This window comes from Neopsephotus bourkii, unplaced genomic scaffold (genome assembly GCF_033783945.1).
Source record: "Neopsephotus bourkii isolate Nb327-2 ecotype Australia unplaced genomic scaffold, CSIRO-AGI_Nbou_v1 NB_1767, whole genome shotgun sequence".
Taxonomy (NCBI): Eukaryota; Metazoa; Chordata; class Aves; order Psittaciformes; family Psittacidae; genus Neopsephotus; species Neopsephotus bourkii.
The window spans coordinates 1290286-1307317 of NW_026902241.1; the positions used below are offsets into that span (position 1 = coordinate 1290286).

Here is a 17032-nt window from a genome sequence, read left to right on the forward strand (position 1 = left end):
AGGAGCCATGGCTGCAGGGGGAGCGTCCCCAGCGGGACCTGCGGCGGAGCCCGCTGAGCCCTCCCGGGGCTGGCGAGCACTGGTGCCGGACCGGACCGGACCGTGATCCACTCGACAGTGAAGAGCGCGGAAAAACCCGCTGCCGCCGGCCTCCGCCGCCGGTGGCAGAGCGCATGTGCGGAGGCTCCTGCCTCCGCGCCGCTCCTCGCACCCTCCCTCTCCACCGCCCTCCTTCCCTCCCTCCCTCCTTTCCCTCCCTCCCTCCTTGCCTGCTGTCCGCCCGCCGCCGTCTCCCTCTCCGTGGCGGCCGGGTGCTGAAGTTGGGCGGATGGCAGCGGAGCCGCTCCGCTAGGGACGAGCCGCACCAGCCCTTCCCGGGACCGCTCCGCACCAACCGCACGCAGCCCGGCGGGGGTGGGTAAGGCGCTCCGCTTGCATTTGAGCTTGAACCGTGTTAAACGGCAACAACATGTCTGCGTTACACTGATGCACGGCGAGGGGGGGAGACGGGACGGGGACGTGGGGGGACGGGGGAAACCCCACCAACCAAAGCGGGGGAGAAGGAAGAGGAGGAGGTGGGAGGGAAGGAGGCAAGAAGAAGGGTAGATGGAGGGCGGTGGAGCGCAACAGAAAATGCATTTACCGGGGGGACCGGCGCGTGTCAGCGTGTGTATGCGTGTGTAACAACGGCGGCTGCGGCCCCGAGGCTGCAAGGTGGAGTGCGTGTGTCTGTGTATGTGCGTGTCCCTGCCCGCGGTGCACAAAGGGGTGGGGAGAGGTGCCGCCGCACTCTGCCCGCGCCCTCCTCCGCCGTCTTCCCCCCTCTCCATCCTCCCCCTATGTGTGTCTGGGGTGCCACGACTCCGCCGGCAGAAGCTGCTCTGCCCCTGGAGGAGGGTGAGGAGGGACCGGGCCGCCCCCGGGGAAGCCGGGGTTACGGGCTGGCTGTGTGACAGCCGCCAGCTTCTAGATGAGGCAGCGGTCCTCCTGCCTTTCCTCTTGACCTTCCTCTCCCACGATCGTGGGTCTGTTTGGCAGTGTGTGTGTGTGTAGCGGTTGTAACTATTATCATTATTTTTGTTATTATTTTAATCCGAAGAGCCCGCGAAAGGTGAGGGTGACCAAACGAGTCATTGCTCGAAGATTTAAGAGTTGCTTTCCTATCCCTCCATGCCCAGTGCCCCCCTTCTCGGCTGCCCCCACTGCGCCGGCGGGGTGAGGCAGCGGGGGCTATTCCCCCGTTACCCCTCCCGTCGGTATCGCGGGCACCGGCCGCACCGCCCTCGGCGGTACCCGGGCGGCACCCAGCCTCCCCCGCCCGCCGTACCCTGCGGCACCGCCATCCCTCTGCCTCCTCCCGCCCCTCCCCTGGAAATGTCGGCGGGATGCGGGCGGGGCGGCGAGAGGAGCAGGTGGCCGGGCGCGGCCGGCGGCGCCGGGGATGCTCCCGGTCCGGCCCCGGTGCCGAGGAGGGCGGGACAGCGTAGTGCTGGCGTGGCCTCGAGCAGCACAGGGCTTCCCGGCGCCCGGGGAAACACCCGGTGCCGCCGCGTCCCGGTGCTGAGGGAATGCTGTAGTGCTGCCCGGCCCCGAAACCCTCGGTGTGCTGCGCTGCTCCTGCGATGCTTCACCTCTCCTTGGTATGAAACCACCCGCAGTTAAGAAAGCTGAGGCTGCCTAGCTTGCTCTGCTGTCAACCCTGTAATGCACAGTTCATAGCTACTTGATGATTTAGAAGGAAACCCTACCCGCACCAGCAGGCTTAAAACTAGTGGGGGTAAAATTTAGAATTTTTGGTATTTGGTTTCTTCATTTCTGTATCTGGATTTTCACCAATGTGTGTCATAGGTTTGCAGCCAGATGCTTCTGCAAAATGGATGAAATCTCAAATACACTGCTAGGTAAATGTAAGTTACACATCATCTGGCAATACTGCTACAGGTAACAGGTGATAAATAGCTTTCTGCAAATGTAATATTCATGCATTGCAAACGTGGGGAGTTCTATAAAGGAAGTTAATTCCTTTTCGCATCGATGGATGCTAGTGTCATCATCCTTACATAAATCACTAGGGAATTTTCCTGTGGCACAGGACATTTAGGCAAACAAATTATTTTATTTTTATGGAGAAACAGTGTTATGCTGGTATCACTGTTATCAAATACATATTTTTATTTGAGTTCACCTTCAGAAGAAGCAAAGTCCTAATAAGAGATGCATGTGCCCCACCCCAGTAAGTTTACAGCCTAAGACGCAAAGGCTGTGGTGCACACAAGCACTTCCGTCCCTAAAATATGAGAGTGTTAGTTAAATGCATTTCTTCATCAGGGCCTTAGATCTTTTTAAATAGCTGAAATAAGTACATAATTTAATTAAAAGCATATGATCAAAAATATTGCTGTAGTGAGTTGAACATCTCTCCTGGCTTTGACTATAGTCAGTAGGAGATGCTTAAGGGAGGAAAATGTAAGAAATGCTGTTGGTGTACAGCAGTCTTCCTGGTATATCCTTTCAAGTTCCAGCAAACCGTAGTACAGGGATTTCTGAAACTGGGGGTTGGTCCCAGCCCATCATATTTAATAAGCCCTTGAATTTCTCTACTCCCCTTTTTAATCTGTTTATATACTTTGGTCTCAGCCACATTCTGTGGCAATGAACGCCACAATTTAATTATGACTTGCGTGAAAAAGTACTTCCGTTTGTTTGCTATGAACCTGCTGCTTGATAATTTCATTCAGTTCTCCTTAGCTTTCTGATGTGACATGGAGCACATCCTGTGTCTATGGAAGGTGCTAGGGGTGTCCTCTCTCACCAGAGCTGGTACAGTGCTGGCACTTCAGGTACCTTTGTTGTATCTGTCAGTGAGTTTGAGTAGAGAGGTCTGATGGGGGGGGTGTAGAGCCATATTCAGCCCTCAGTCTTTATGTTGAAATATACAAATAAGAATAGTCTTTTTCTTGTTATGCAACATGGACACTTGTGCACAAAGAATTGTCCTGAACCCGTGAACTCATTTCAAGAATGAGCTGTTGAAAATTAACTCCCTGCACTATTGATTTGAATCGAAATCTAACTGACAGCTTGGTGACAAATTTCTTGTCCTAATTCAGTTTTCTGTCTACTCTGAAAAGATTAAATGTTTTATTCTTGAAATGCAGTTCATCATTTTTAAGAAATATACTAAATACAAAATGCAGGTGATATGTCAAAAGGCATGTATCTATGAACTCTGTACATTTGAATTAGCATAACTTCTAATTGTTCTGTGTAACAGTGATCATAAGGATGTGCATACTGAACAACATGCATAGTTTCATAAGTAAGTTTAAATGCCCCATAAAGTTGAACTGATTTGGAAGGAGCTGTGACACAAGTTCTTCTCCCGAAGAGTACTACTGAGTTAGAATCAATCTTGAGAAGCACTAGTATTGATCAGACCAACATTGCAGTAAGCTTCCTTAATCTCACCACCACCACCCTCCTCCCCAACTTTGAATTCCTCACAAGAATAATAGAAGAAAGAGAGACCAGAGGACTACAAAAACACAGCCTGGACCCAAAGACCCAGAAGTTCTTGCAGTCTGAAATCAACAACATACACAACTTGGAGCAACACAGTCCACAACAGAATGTAGACAAGTGAAGAATGGTGAAAGCCCATTTGAGTTCTGAAATCCATCACAAAAAATAAGATGCTGGGAACCTCAGATGCAGTAATCCTCATCTCCCAAAAGACTGAAAGAAGAAGAGACTGAGTGGTATAATTATGAAGACAGGATAGGAGGGATGTCAGCCAGTCCCAGACTTAAACCAGTCTCAGACTAAACGTGAGAATGATTTTCTGCTTATGAGTGGTATGTATGTGTATATATGCGTGTGTATATATATATGTGGCAAATGATATATATATAAACTTTCCTTCACAGAAAATACATTAGCTTGCATAAATTTTACGATCCTACTATCTTTTAAATAGCACTTTATTACTTGTATGAGTAAGAAACATGCCTCTAAGTCTGAAACATATGGAGGTTCTTATGAATATGCTAGAAGTGTCCTATGTGAAACAATATTAGTTGTCGCAGAGCCGTTAATCACAGTTCCATTATCTCCCTCCTCATCATGTCTCCATGATGTCAGGTAGGGATTTCTTTTGCACATGTACCAAGGTCTCAGCTTCACCTAATGAAATGAAAAATACATCCTCACCATACTTGCAGTGCTTATTCTGTGAATACAGAATGAGTTTTCTAAGAACATAAAATTAACATGATAATTGGCTTGAGTTAAAATTAGTTAAAAATTAAATCCTTCAAGAAATTTAGCATTTCTGTTGACCTATTGTTTGTTCTCAGTACTCTTAATAATAATAATTATAATAAATGTAAACAAACTTCCCATACTGTTAAGTAAAAGCATGTGCATAGGGTATAAAAACAAATAGATTAAGTTGTAATTAAGTTTATCTATTCATTGTTATAGTTTAATGGCTATGATTCTGTGACTGTATGATACTATACAGGCTGTAAGTAGGCTTTTGTGAGGAGCTTTGCTGCTGACTCCTGGGGAGTTACTGCACCCTCCAAAGGAGCTCAGCTTGTCAGCCCTGCAGTTCTTGGCTGCAGTTGGACTGAGAGGGGCGTGCAGTTGGACTTCATGCACATCTCACTCCAGTCCTCAGGCAAGGAGGGAATTAACCAGTTCAGAGAAGTCTTTTCTGCAAAGACTTTGTCTCAATGCAAAGTTGGGTTTCTGTTCTCAGAAGGTTTCCCTTGGCACTTCTGCTGTCTCTAACATGCACAAAGGAAGCAGCCATGCAGTGGGACTGTGGCAGCAACCTCCAGGAATATTCATAGCACACAAACAGATGAACTCAGGGTCTGCACTGCTCCTGCCCAGCCACTGTGCAACCTGGGCCTTGGCTGAACATGGGTTCTACAAACCAGCCGAGGGTCTTGATTCCCCAGCATGCTTTATGTGCTTTGCAGAGCTCCAGTGATGCAGAATAGATGTAAACTCGATTTAAATGATGTGTGTGCTTTGAATAGTTTATGCTGTTCTGATATATTAATGAATTTGGACTTCAAAAGGGAGGAAAAAGAAAAAAGAATGGAATTGATTTAAGATTGATTCTATCATATCTTCATATAAAGTTTGAGTGATAGCTTTGTCTTTAAGTTCCTTGTTTATAAAATATGAATTACATATTTCATACAAAAACATTTTTCATACATTATTTACTTTGTCAGCAAATGGCAGCAATTTCTTAGAAATCAGAAAATTTCTAGACACAATGTATGTGGAGAATACAGGTAGGGAAGTAGAATGGAAATAAAAGGTTAATAAAATTTGAAATCCTGGAGCCATGCCTTACATATTACCTAAAGACACTCAGACATCTTAAACACTACATCTGTACTGCATACTCTTTCTCCATGGAAAAATTATATGTATATGTATAGCCTAGTTTCTTCAGTAAGAAAGGGAGTGAATTAGTGAGTGATGCATTAGCATAGCTATGCAGCTTCTGCTACCAAAGCAGTCTCATTTAAGGAAGCTTGGTTGCTTTCTCTAGTGATGCCAGCTCTGTGCTTGCTGAAGTATGACAGAGATCACAAGCTGGACCACTCTGTATAGCCCTAACTCTATACATACAAACCAGTAGAGAGTATACCAGAGTAATGCTGCCTTCAAAGGGAGACTGCCACTCTGTCACAGCTCCCTGGTGTAAAAGTCAATTGATTATATCACCTTGCTCAGTAATTTTAGTTAAGTGCGAGTCCAAGCAAGACTTGGTTTTATGCTGCTTTAGGAAGGCTGAGTAAGGTTTGGGCTGCTGCTGTGCTGTGTTATGTTTTGCTGTGTTGTGTTTTGCTGTGTTGTGGTATGCTGTAACAATGTCTTCATTTGTCAGCAATTCATGTCAGTTACAGTAAAATAATCCTATGAGATAAGACAATTAAACCACAGGAATCATGGATGAAGGCTGTCATGGTATCCTTAGCACAGGACTTTTATGCTTACTGTGGTTCAAACAGCTTTCAAATGAGAGAGCTCAAATCACTAGGGAACCCAAGAAGTGATGTGTCTGTGGCAAGGAGATGCAGGAATTTCCGGTATTTCCCACGGTACCACTGGCCACCTGGTATGACCATATGCACACTGATCTCCCAAAAGCCTATATTAGAGAGAAGTCATAGAATCATAGAATAGTTTGGGCTGGAAGGGACCTTAAAGCTCATCTAGTTCTACCCCCACCCCAGCATGGGCTGGGACACCTTCCACTAGACCAGGTTGCTCAAACCTCCATCCAACTTGGCCTTGAACGCTTCCAGGGATGAGGCAGCTACAGCTTCTCTGCGTAGCCTGTGCCAGTGCCTCACCTATGTTAGAGTGAAAAAATGTATGGTAAATTTTCAATACCATTGTTATTATTTAAGTAATGAGAGCAACCTTCTGAAGTAAGGAACTCCTTATCCAATCTACCTTATTATGATAGCACTGCAGGCACCATGCACTCTCCGATATACACATTGTAGCAGACAGCAGTGTAGGTGGTGCTTTCTCAATGATTTGCATCACACAAAAGTCAAGAACAGCGAGTAATAACTTTCTGTACAAAGGCTTCACAGGTAGCCCTGTTTTAATGAATGTAGGTGGGAAGTGTGGTCCTAATTACTCAGTGTCCCAAAGATACCTTTATTTCTAAGTCTTATTATCTTCAGAAATTGCAAAGTCCTAAAATATTGATTGGATATTTCATAGCTTTCAAGATGGTTTGGGGAAGAAAGGAGTGAAATGTCTGTTTTTTATCATTCATATAGAATGGTTTGAAAATATATTCACAATTTATTTTGATGCTTAACTCTAAATAACTTTGTTGTAATGCAGTTGTCTTATAATGGTCTGATAGTCTAACTGATGCACCTTGATAACCTGGTAACTGTCATCTACTTCCTAGCATTTTTTCACTGTTACGTGCATTATGTGCATCCAAGTATTTTTATAAACAACTGACACTCACAATGTAAAAAAGCTCCACATGAGAATAATAGAGTGTCAGCTGTAAGGTAAGTATTGTGCTGACCAGAATAGTCAAGGATGTTTTAAAATTCTATATCAGATTATTTATTATGCAAAATCAAGTCACAGAGCTACCACCAAAAAATGAAATACTCATGTAGCGAGAATATTGAAAAGGATAGAGGGAATACCTCTATGTAATGAAGTAATTTCTTAAATTATAAAGTTAAGAAAGTATCAGTTTTGAGCTGATAGCTGGGCATTGGTCAGTGATTCATTATGCAATGATTTGCTGTACAGAAAACTGACTGTATTGGATTTGTCCTGCACTCTCTCTGCAGAAGAACCATCCCATATCAGATATCTGTCTCAAAGCCTGCACTGCAAATTGCAATGTAGGGTACAGACACCTGACAGAGGTTGGACACTTGAAAAATCTTGTTAAAGCATCAGTGAACCCTGTGCAAGAAAATTACCTTATTTTACTTCTGCTATCTGTATGTCTTCTTGCAGCCTTCCAGTATCTGAAGGGGCCTATAAGGATACTGGGGAGGGACTCTTCATTAGGGACTGTAGTGATAGGACAAGGGGTAATGGGTTAAAACTTAAACAGGGGATGTTTAGATTTGCTATAAGGAGGAAGTTCTTTACTGTGAGGGTGGTGGCACTGGAATAGGTTGCCCAAGGAAGTTGTGAATGCTCCATCCCTGGCAGTGTTCAAATCCAGGTTGGACAGAGCCTTCTTTGAGATGGTTTAGTGTGAGGTGTCCCTGCCCATGGCAGGGGGATTGGAACTTGATGATCTTAAGGTCCTTTCCAAGCTTAACTATTCTGTGATTCTATGATTCTATGATCTTGCAGCGTAGACTACTCAGAAACTGATAAATCCACTCCTGAATTTTTTCTATTTTTAAACTAAATGGCTCCTGAGGGCATTTACTGTGAGATGTGTTCCATACTCCTTCAACCATCGTCTTAGCTCTTATTAAACCTACTTCAATTGATCAATAACCCTCTTTATCTAAGGACATCACAGCTGTTGTTTCAATAACAGTCAGTGAAAAATACAGAAATAGCATGGTTTTCACATGGCTGTCTTAAGATTTCCTCATAACGTAGCCAAGGTAGCACAGCTCTATTGGATGTAGGATTGCACTGAGCACTTTATTTACTTTGCCATGACTCTCAGTTCTTGTTAGAGTCCCAGGTTATGTATCTGTAAAATAGTAAAAGCCTGAACTTTTGCATCAGAACTTGATTGTCTATGCGCTAAAGAGTTAGAATGGTCTCAGACCTGACTGGAAAGTTACTGCAGTCCAGGGACCATGAAATGCTTGTATGAGGCTGACCTGTTATCCAGAGCAGGTCAGTCTAATTAAGTAAATATAACTAAATTGGCCATTTGGCCTGAGAGCCAGAGAACAAGCCCTGGAATTGTTTAGCCTTCCAGTACAAATACATCACTTCTCTTCAGGATCTAGCCTCCAGCCTCTGACTTTGGCCTGCATCCTTTCTCCTTAGGTGTAAAAGTAAATCCATATTCACTGTGATTTACTTACCAATGGATCCAGGTCACCTTAAATCACTGATTTGTTGTTGTTAGCTTATATTTTTCCCTTGATATTCGCCTACTACACAAATTAGTATTATAATTTTTTATGGTTCCATTTCATTCACAGTAGAGGGGAAGGTTGTCAAGTTGTACAGAACATGTGTGTACAGGATCCCGTTAGAAACAGGTATGCTTCATAACTATTCCAAATTTTTAATTTCAGACCAAGATTTATCAGGTTGTAATACATTTAATGTTTATAATTTTTATTCCATAATCATAACGTTGTGTACTAGCAGGTCAACATATTTATATTGACAATATATCCATCAACTTTAGTCATCAAATTGCTAATCTTCTATAAAATATTAATATAACCATCTCATACCAATCTCAAATAGATGTAGTTTTAAAACTTGTATTTAGCCTAACTCATATTGAATGGCTTTAATTATAGTGAGTTCATTCAAGTCCTTAATGTGTTTATTACTGTTAATGTTTTATCAAATCTATGGGATGAGGGGGGTATGATTTACGTACAATATTGATTTCTGTTACATATAGCAGGAGAGAGAATTGTTCAAGTATATTCAGCAAGAAAGCGTAAAGTTTAGGAAAGGGGAGTGGCTCATATTTGTATGTGCATGATATAATAGAAAAATTAAATACCTTGTGTGACTTTGCTTCTGCTGAGCATTTTTCTTGTTCTGGCATATAATGCCGTGACAAATACTGGGATGTGTTTTCATACAATGTGTCAAAGCCGGTGACATTTCAGGGATTTTTAGGAAAATAGAGGATCCAGAAAGTTCAAAAGAGTGAAAGAGGAGGGTAATTCGGTAAGCACTGAGAACAAATACAGAACACATTATGAAGACTGTTACTGGCTTTCCAGATTTTGGGGGTTTAGACCTGGTAAGTTAAGGTAGTTGTCCATCATGCCATCTTTCTTACAAGCTCAAGGTACAGATCAAAATTCTAGTTGATTTCAAGGGTCAAAACTTAACATTAAGAATTTTGTGTTGCTCTCCACTTGACAGCTTCCCTTTTACCAAAGTAATGCTCATATATAAAACATGAGAGAGAGCTTAAGATTCAGAAAATCTCCAGATCTGCAATTCTCCAGGACAAAACCAGGAACTGGCAGCTGGGTCACCAGTCAGTCTTTCTGATCATTCTTAGACATTCTGAAGATGACCAGAGCAGAACCCAACCAATGTAATTACACCGTTCCCTTGAATATATAATCAGAATATAAATATGAAAAGTATTAGTTATGACTGTGTTAGAAAAAAAAAAAAATCCTCAGTAAGAAAAAGACTTCAAAAAACATGCAGACTTTGGATGGTTGAGCAATGTAGCCCTACATTTTAACAATCAGGACAAGAAAACGGAAGCGTATAGCAGGTAGCACAATACCTTCTGTATTGTGAATCCTGACATTCATCTTATCAGTTCCTTAAAACAATCTGGGATTTTTTTGTGATCCATTAAGCCTTACCTGTAGATCTGTCATCCTCATAAAATGAGGTAACTCCAATACAGTAAAGTCAGTCAAATAACATCTGTCCTAGCTTTACCAAAATAAGTATAAAAAAATTCTGTGTGCACTTCTTTTGGCTCAATTGCTAGTTTTTATGATTAAAGATCCTGTAAGATCACAGTTATAATACACGAGAAAATGTTTTTTACAGGTAATAACAGAGATTGGACTAATAGGCCAACTCATGCTTAATTCTAGTAATGAATGTAGCATACCTTTTCTAACTGCAGATTACTCTGAATTTTAACACCACATCTTTGGGCTTCATCAGAGTGTGTTCCAGGAGAGAGTTTTTAATCAATCTATATCAACATATACTTTATATATGCTTATTGTATTTCTTAGTAATTTAGCCTAAGATACTTTGAATTAATTGCCTTTTGCTTACCACAATGAAAGGACACACGCATGGGCTGTGGCTTAAGTTACCACAATCACTTCTTCCAGTAAATTTGCCCTGAAGTCAGTGCCCTTGGGCTGATGTCCCAAGTAAGTGCAATGTAGTGTATTTCTTAATTAAAAGAAGTTACTGCATGTCACTTCAAAGACGGAGGGAAAGTTCTCTTTGAATTCAAGTAACTATGGTCTAAGAGAACTTTTATGTAAGGCTAAGTTTGTCTGAAACTGTAATTTATTGTAGACCCAGCTGTAGATGGGATTCATTTGGTTTAAAGATCACAGAGGTTTCAAGACTCCAAATAATTGAATTGCTATTAATGTGTAAGGCATTTTTCCATTAACTTGAATGGACTTCTGTGGCAGAAACTATACTACATGCAATGCTAGCCAGCAGTCGTATTTCAGACGTGTGATTGCAAGGCTCTGTTTAGGCTCTGTTAAGTAGGCCATGCTGGCCCATAAGAACATGTGCAACAAAGGGTCTGAATCCCAAAGACACCTTGACTGAGTGTCCCCTGTGCTCTCAGTTGCTAGCTGCAGTCACCTAAAGAGGGTATTTTCTGTTTTAAAACCAACTTGGGTACTACTCCTGCCGATTTCATTTTTCTTTGTTTTTTCTCTATGTTAAAGCCCAAGTTATGTAGGTGAGAGACAGTTTTAAATTGTGCTACAGTCCTATCCTCTAAGGTACAGAGTGTATCCAGCAGAGTGCCAAGCAAATCAACTGCTGTCGAACCAGACTGGCAGCATGTGCTCAGCAGAGTTCTGGATTAGACTGCTTTTCATTAGTATGGCCAATTCCAGCAGGTGGTTTAGTAGTAGTTGTAAGAACATTGGAAAATAGGAGCGTAGGCTGGAGGGAACACCCTGGCTAATTGCATCCAAATCACTGGCTGTTTCCAGCAAGCAGTTCCTACCTTTCCTTCTTTTTCTGGATCAAGTTAATATTAAGTGCAGGAAGTTCTTTTTCACATCTATTCTTACTCAAAGGCTGTTCCAGAGCTCCTGTTGAAAACCTTTTTCTCATTTCCATCCACATTTATTCAAAGACAGCTTATTCCCCATTTGTTCATGTGCAATCATCCATATTAAATTGGTCTCTCTCCCTTCCCTTTGTCCATTAATCTCCCTCCCCTTTAAATACTTTTTCTGGTAATGCTCTTTAGATCAAACAGACATCAGAAGATGGAGGAAACCCTCAGAATGCAAAATCTTTGTATCTGGTGAAGAAAGGAGACTCAAATGTCGTGGCAGCAGTACTCCTTCCAATCACAGAACCCCTCCTCCAGCCCTTTCACTTAGTAAGTCCATCTGCAGAGCTCCCTGAAGTAGGAATGCAGTAGGCTGTGTGACTGCTCCATGAGGATCCTCTCACTCACATTTAAATAAAGATGATCCCTTGGTAAGGAGGATCCAAGGTGCAGCTGACACCTGAAGAAATCTTAAGATTGTGCTGCTTGCGTTTCAGTGCTGTGACTCAGTGAGATCCTTGCTGGGAATAGTGGCAGCAAAAGACATGAGACCATGTGTGTGAGAAAAGGTTCACCTACATAAACTTTGGGGGAGCCTAAAAGTATCTTTTTTGTTTCCCCCACCATCACCAAAGTACATTTCCATGTTGATTTGGATACAAGAAAGCTTCAGTATTGGTATAATTTGTCTTCTCAGACAAAATAGCTTTTCCAGGAAATTCTTCAGCAAGTTAACTTAAAAGTGCTTCTCAATCTTGGCATCTGGTAGGACTAGATAAATAAACAAAATATTAGTATAGACACTTAGATATTAATCTAGAAGAGCAGGATTCTAGCAATAAAACTGTAGTCCACCTACGTGAGATTGCAGAGGACAACCAAAAATGTCATCGCTTTGTTTCGTTGCTGCATGAGTCACCTTCAAAAGAAAAATCAAATCACAAGAGAAAATTAAACATTTGTTAAGGAAATGAAGAATCTGGGCCACTAGGATGAATTGGCTGATTTCTTAGTGTTCCGTCCTGTTATGAACTAGGTATGTGAACTAGACCCATGTGCAGATTTGAGTGGAAGCGATCATGCTGCTTTATGTGGGTTTCACATTGAAAAAAGTTGTCTTTACACTCAGGAAGAGGTTTGAGCTGACAATAAGCATGCTGTATCCTTTATCCTACTATGCTCCAAGAAAAATACTCAGTCCTATCTCAGGACAGGGACCTCACCAGGAACCAAAATTTGGTTGCACCCAAAATTATGGTGGCTGAAAAAATGTCCAGGTGTCTGATGTGATCAGAAGGCAGTAATGTCCCCCTTCCAAATGCAATTATGTCATTACCTGAGTTTATTTTTTATAGTTTTTTTTAAATTGTATTATTCAAACAAACATAAAGCCATTCAGAAACTTTCTAAATTTGGCTACCAGACTGTTTCAGATTTTGAATGCCTTGTCACTGCTTCTGAGTGATGCATAATGGGACTATAAAGGTCAGTGCTATTAGCGCATTGAAAACATTTCCTTCCTCATCTCCTTCCTAAGATGTTGCATAGGTGACACAACAGCAGGCAATACATCACTCGTATTATCTGCATGTGTCAGAAAACGGTTCCCTGATCAGACAAAGCAGCTAGTCTGAGGTTGTAGATATGCATACCAAGTTTGTTAAAGGCTGGTCTGGAGCTCAGACACCCTCAACAGACGTGTGGGAACGATGAGCACTTATGCTTTGAGTATCCAATGGTTACTCCATCAGGCATTCTACATCCCACCCAAGCCTGAGTGCCTCAGCCTCGCTGGCTCTGCTGCTATTGTGATGCCACACACAGCCACAAGAAATCTTGTCATCTTGTTCACAAGGCTATGATGTAGATGGACCATGGGAAATTACCACAGTTACAGTTGGCACAGGCCTGTGGTATTTGTTCCCTTGTAAGCAAAGTTTCTTAAAAGCGGAGAGAAAGTTTCCCTGGCACATGTTTATTCTTGCTAGGACTCTAAACTAATCTACAGGTCCCCAGAATAAAAGTTTCAGGTGTGTATTTAGACAGAATATTGTTGGCAAGAATATCTAACTCTTGTCAGTCTCTCTCCAGAAGTCATCAGTCATAGCACAGTTATAGCAGTAAGTGTATAAGTTAAGATGAAGCCACAGAAAGAAAATTCAAGAGGTTTTAAGACATTTAGATTGTATTTTAAAAGCATCTATATATTTTTTTCCAGAATATTAATGAGAATGGGAAGGTTAGCAATAAATCTGCAGTGGTATGTCACGGTCAGTGGCTGGGGATGATTTCTGAGAGTAAGAGCAGACATACACTTTCTTAAGTGCTTGTGCTACTGCATCCTGAAGGATGGAACAAAAAACATTCTCCACAAAAGTGTCATAGTACTTGTCCTCAGGTCTATCCCAGTGAGGAAACATGAGTTCAGATCAGTAATTGCAAGGCAAAACTTCCTACATGTCCACACAATGGAATGTTGAACATCAACACAGGCCTCTATCCTAGCAGAAAAATCTGCAAACTCTTACTTTGTGACTAAACATGAAGGCAGTTCAGTTTAATTCTGACTAGCTCTTTCCACAAAACTGCAACAAATTTTTCTGCAGGAGGAAGTGCTTGAGTCAGCTCCACAGAGAACAGTTTATCCTATTCACTAAGTGAAATGAATCTTCTATTGAGATGCTGAATGTTTCATTGCCTTCCATACAGACCTTCCATAAGATCTAAACAACTTTTTATGCCACATTTATATGCATTGTGAGCCTTTTGCCCCTGGCTCTCCAGCTGTTTCCTTGCTTACATCCTGAGGCAAGAACTGCTGAACTTGGGGAGCAGGAAGACTGAATTATTGACAGGTATGGTTGACAGAAAATTTTAGAGAGTGTGTACAACTCGGAACTGGTTATCCAGATCTTCCAGGAAAAGATAAAAATTTCAAGGGCAGAAGAAATAACCAGCACAGTCTGAGAGAACACAAAGATGTTAAAGGGACCTTTAATGTGTGAAAGGGTAAGAAACAGGCAAAATAGACGTAAAGATTGCAGTGGTAGATAGCAGTGAAGGGTACTAAAGCAAGAACATAAAAATCTGGATGCAAGTTAGTGAAAAAAAGAAAAAAAGGAAATTAGGGGAGAAAAGGTGAACTAAATGGCTACAGTAATACAATCTTGGAAGTATGGAAAAGGAGCGTAGGACACTGAAAAGTAAAGGTCAGGAGGCTGAGAGGCTTTCTACTATGGAAATGGAAGGAGAGAGGGATTTTAGAGATTAGAAAAATGAACAATGGTATTTTGCAACAGATGAGTTTATAGATGAAGGAGAGAGGAGTCGATGGTGACTGAAGTTTAAAAGGGTAGGAACAAAGTGATTTGAAAACTTATGGTACAACAGAGAGAAAAATTTGGAGAGGAGATAAAGACATTTTCTGTCGACACAATTAATTTAAATTGCCAGTGCAACATCAGGGAGAATAAAGCCATTCATCAGTGGGTAGGAGGCTGAAAAGAGAAAGATCTAACCAACAGGAGACTGACTATCTGGATTCCAGTGTAGACTTAAGGCAGTAGGAAAACGTGTTGTGGGAGAAAGAAATACAGCATACAGAGCTAGAAAAATAAGCAGGAGATACTGAAGAATTTCATGCTAAGGACTGAGGGGAATGGAAGAAATTTATTATTAGTCACTTTTTAAAATAAAGTGATTTCTGATAGCCTTTGATTATTAGAAGTTTGTAGCATCTGAGGAATTCAGTCTTTAGAAGGCGTTTGTTCAGCCTGATTATTATGTAAGATAGCAATGAATGCTGGTGTCATTCCTAGATTTGTTTTATGTGGCAAATCTACTGGAAGCTCATCCACAGCATGCTTTCAATTACAGGACTAAGGTACTAAGGAAAAAGTCCTCTGTAGCTAAGAACCCACAATGTTCCATTCTCCTCATACCCTTCGGTACCCAAATGTCCCCAGTCAAGTGCCTTGAGTGCCTATTACTCATGCTTGGAACTGCTTCCAGCTAAGTCACAACCCGCTCTCATCAGGACATGTTTTCTGCCTGAGATCCCAAAGGAGCTCAGTCCAGGAGACATGCTGAGAGTGTGCTTCTCATTTCCTAAAAGAGCTGAGCTCATCACAAAGCACAAACAAACAGTTATTCCAAAACACAGCCAGAGAAGGAGATTGGTCAGAAGTAAGTTTTGTGGAGCTTTCATCCCTCCTGCCTTCACCAAAACTGTTGAAACTTTCTCTATTTTTCTCTCATAAAATAAAGCTCCTGCTTTATTTTATTTTAGAATGTAAGATGCATGGATCTTATGCCATTTGAATATGAGTGAATTCAGGCCTTCCCTTCCCCATCTCAAGAACCATGCCAAAACCAAAGGGAGAAATGGTCTCCCTTTGAACAATTCTTCTTGATGCTATGCTGCTTTGCAAAAAAAAAAAACCCAACATACTTAAAACCCCATCAAACAATTAAAAAGTAATTAGCCAAAGAGGCAGTAAAGTACCCACCATTACAATGTTCACCTAGGAGCAGGAACACCTTGATTTCTGCCCTGTTCTAAGCACTAAAGAGTGTGGGAGCCACATTATTTAATTTTGCAATATTGAATAAAAGCAAGAAAGCACATCCATCGTTTCCTTTTTCAAAGCATACCCTAGTCCTTAATGTGTTTTTAAAAGGGATGACTCAGGGTCCTAAATCTAGAACAGGGCCATGGCTGCAAATCTTAGTCCTTCTGTAGTTCAGACTTGGGTTTCTCAGTCCCAGGAAGGCGCAAGGTAAAGCACTGTCTTGATCACCAGTCCTCCACTCTTGGTCATGCAGCAGCTTATGCCAGTCTAAGCCAGAACTACTGCTACTCTCTCCCTGCCAGATATAAGTGACCACAGTGAATCAACTGAGAGAATTAATCGAACAGCTAATCACTTCTTTCTACTACATTAGTTTTCTGCCACAACACCTATCTGATTTGGGTTACCACCTGGGTACCACCTCCAGAAAGCAGGAGTTTAAGGACCAATAGCTTGGACTTAGGTTGACCAAAGCATCATTCTTGGGGTGCTGCCTTTGGGAATTCATTCTGAGATGTCTCACCCTGTCAAGGTATTACCCATGCCCAGGTAATTTTTACAAGGCTGTTCCCTTCTAAGAGGAGAAAATCCAAACACAAACAGGAAAACCCAACAACAACAAAACCAAACAAACCAAAAAGCTCTAAAAGCAAATGGCTTATTGGCTCTTTGCAGCCAGAGCTGTCTGGTCTGGTACCTGCAAGCCAACTGAGCAGGGCCAGCTTTGGGAAACCCAGGGGTCTCCACAGTGAACTTGAAGCAGGAGCAACAGGCCGGCTTTCTGATTTCCTCATCTTGGTAACAGTGCCCGTGTGAATCTTGCAATTTTTTATTTTTTTTCCTGGTGGTCTACTTTTAGTGGGCTCCATTTTTAAGTTCTGGGTTTGTGCTTGTTTTTAATATTTTTGTTATCTTACAGAAATATGATCATATACAATAGGATTAACATTACAAGTAACCTAATGATAAGAAA

At 41.8% G+C, this 17032-nt stretch overlaps 1 protein-coding gene across 3 annotated transcripts in view; it reads left to right on the top strand.

The window, feature by feature from the left end:
- The first annotated feature begins 255 nt into the window (after window positions 1-255).
- The window catches only part of RGS17 (regulator of G protein signaling 17), a 76288-nt gene continuing 59511 nt past the window's right edge, over window positions 256-17032 (top strand). The window contains exon 1 of one of the 3 annotated variants that reach the window (XM_061378786.1): window positions 256-418. The gene's annotated coding sequence lies outside the window, so the exon portion shown is untranslated. The remainder of the gene's footprint in view (window positions 419-17032) is intronic. The other 2 variants (XM_061378784.1, XM_061378785.1) reach the window with 2 other exon arrangements.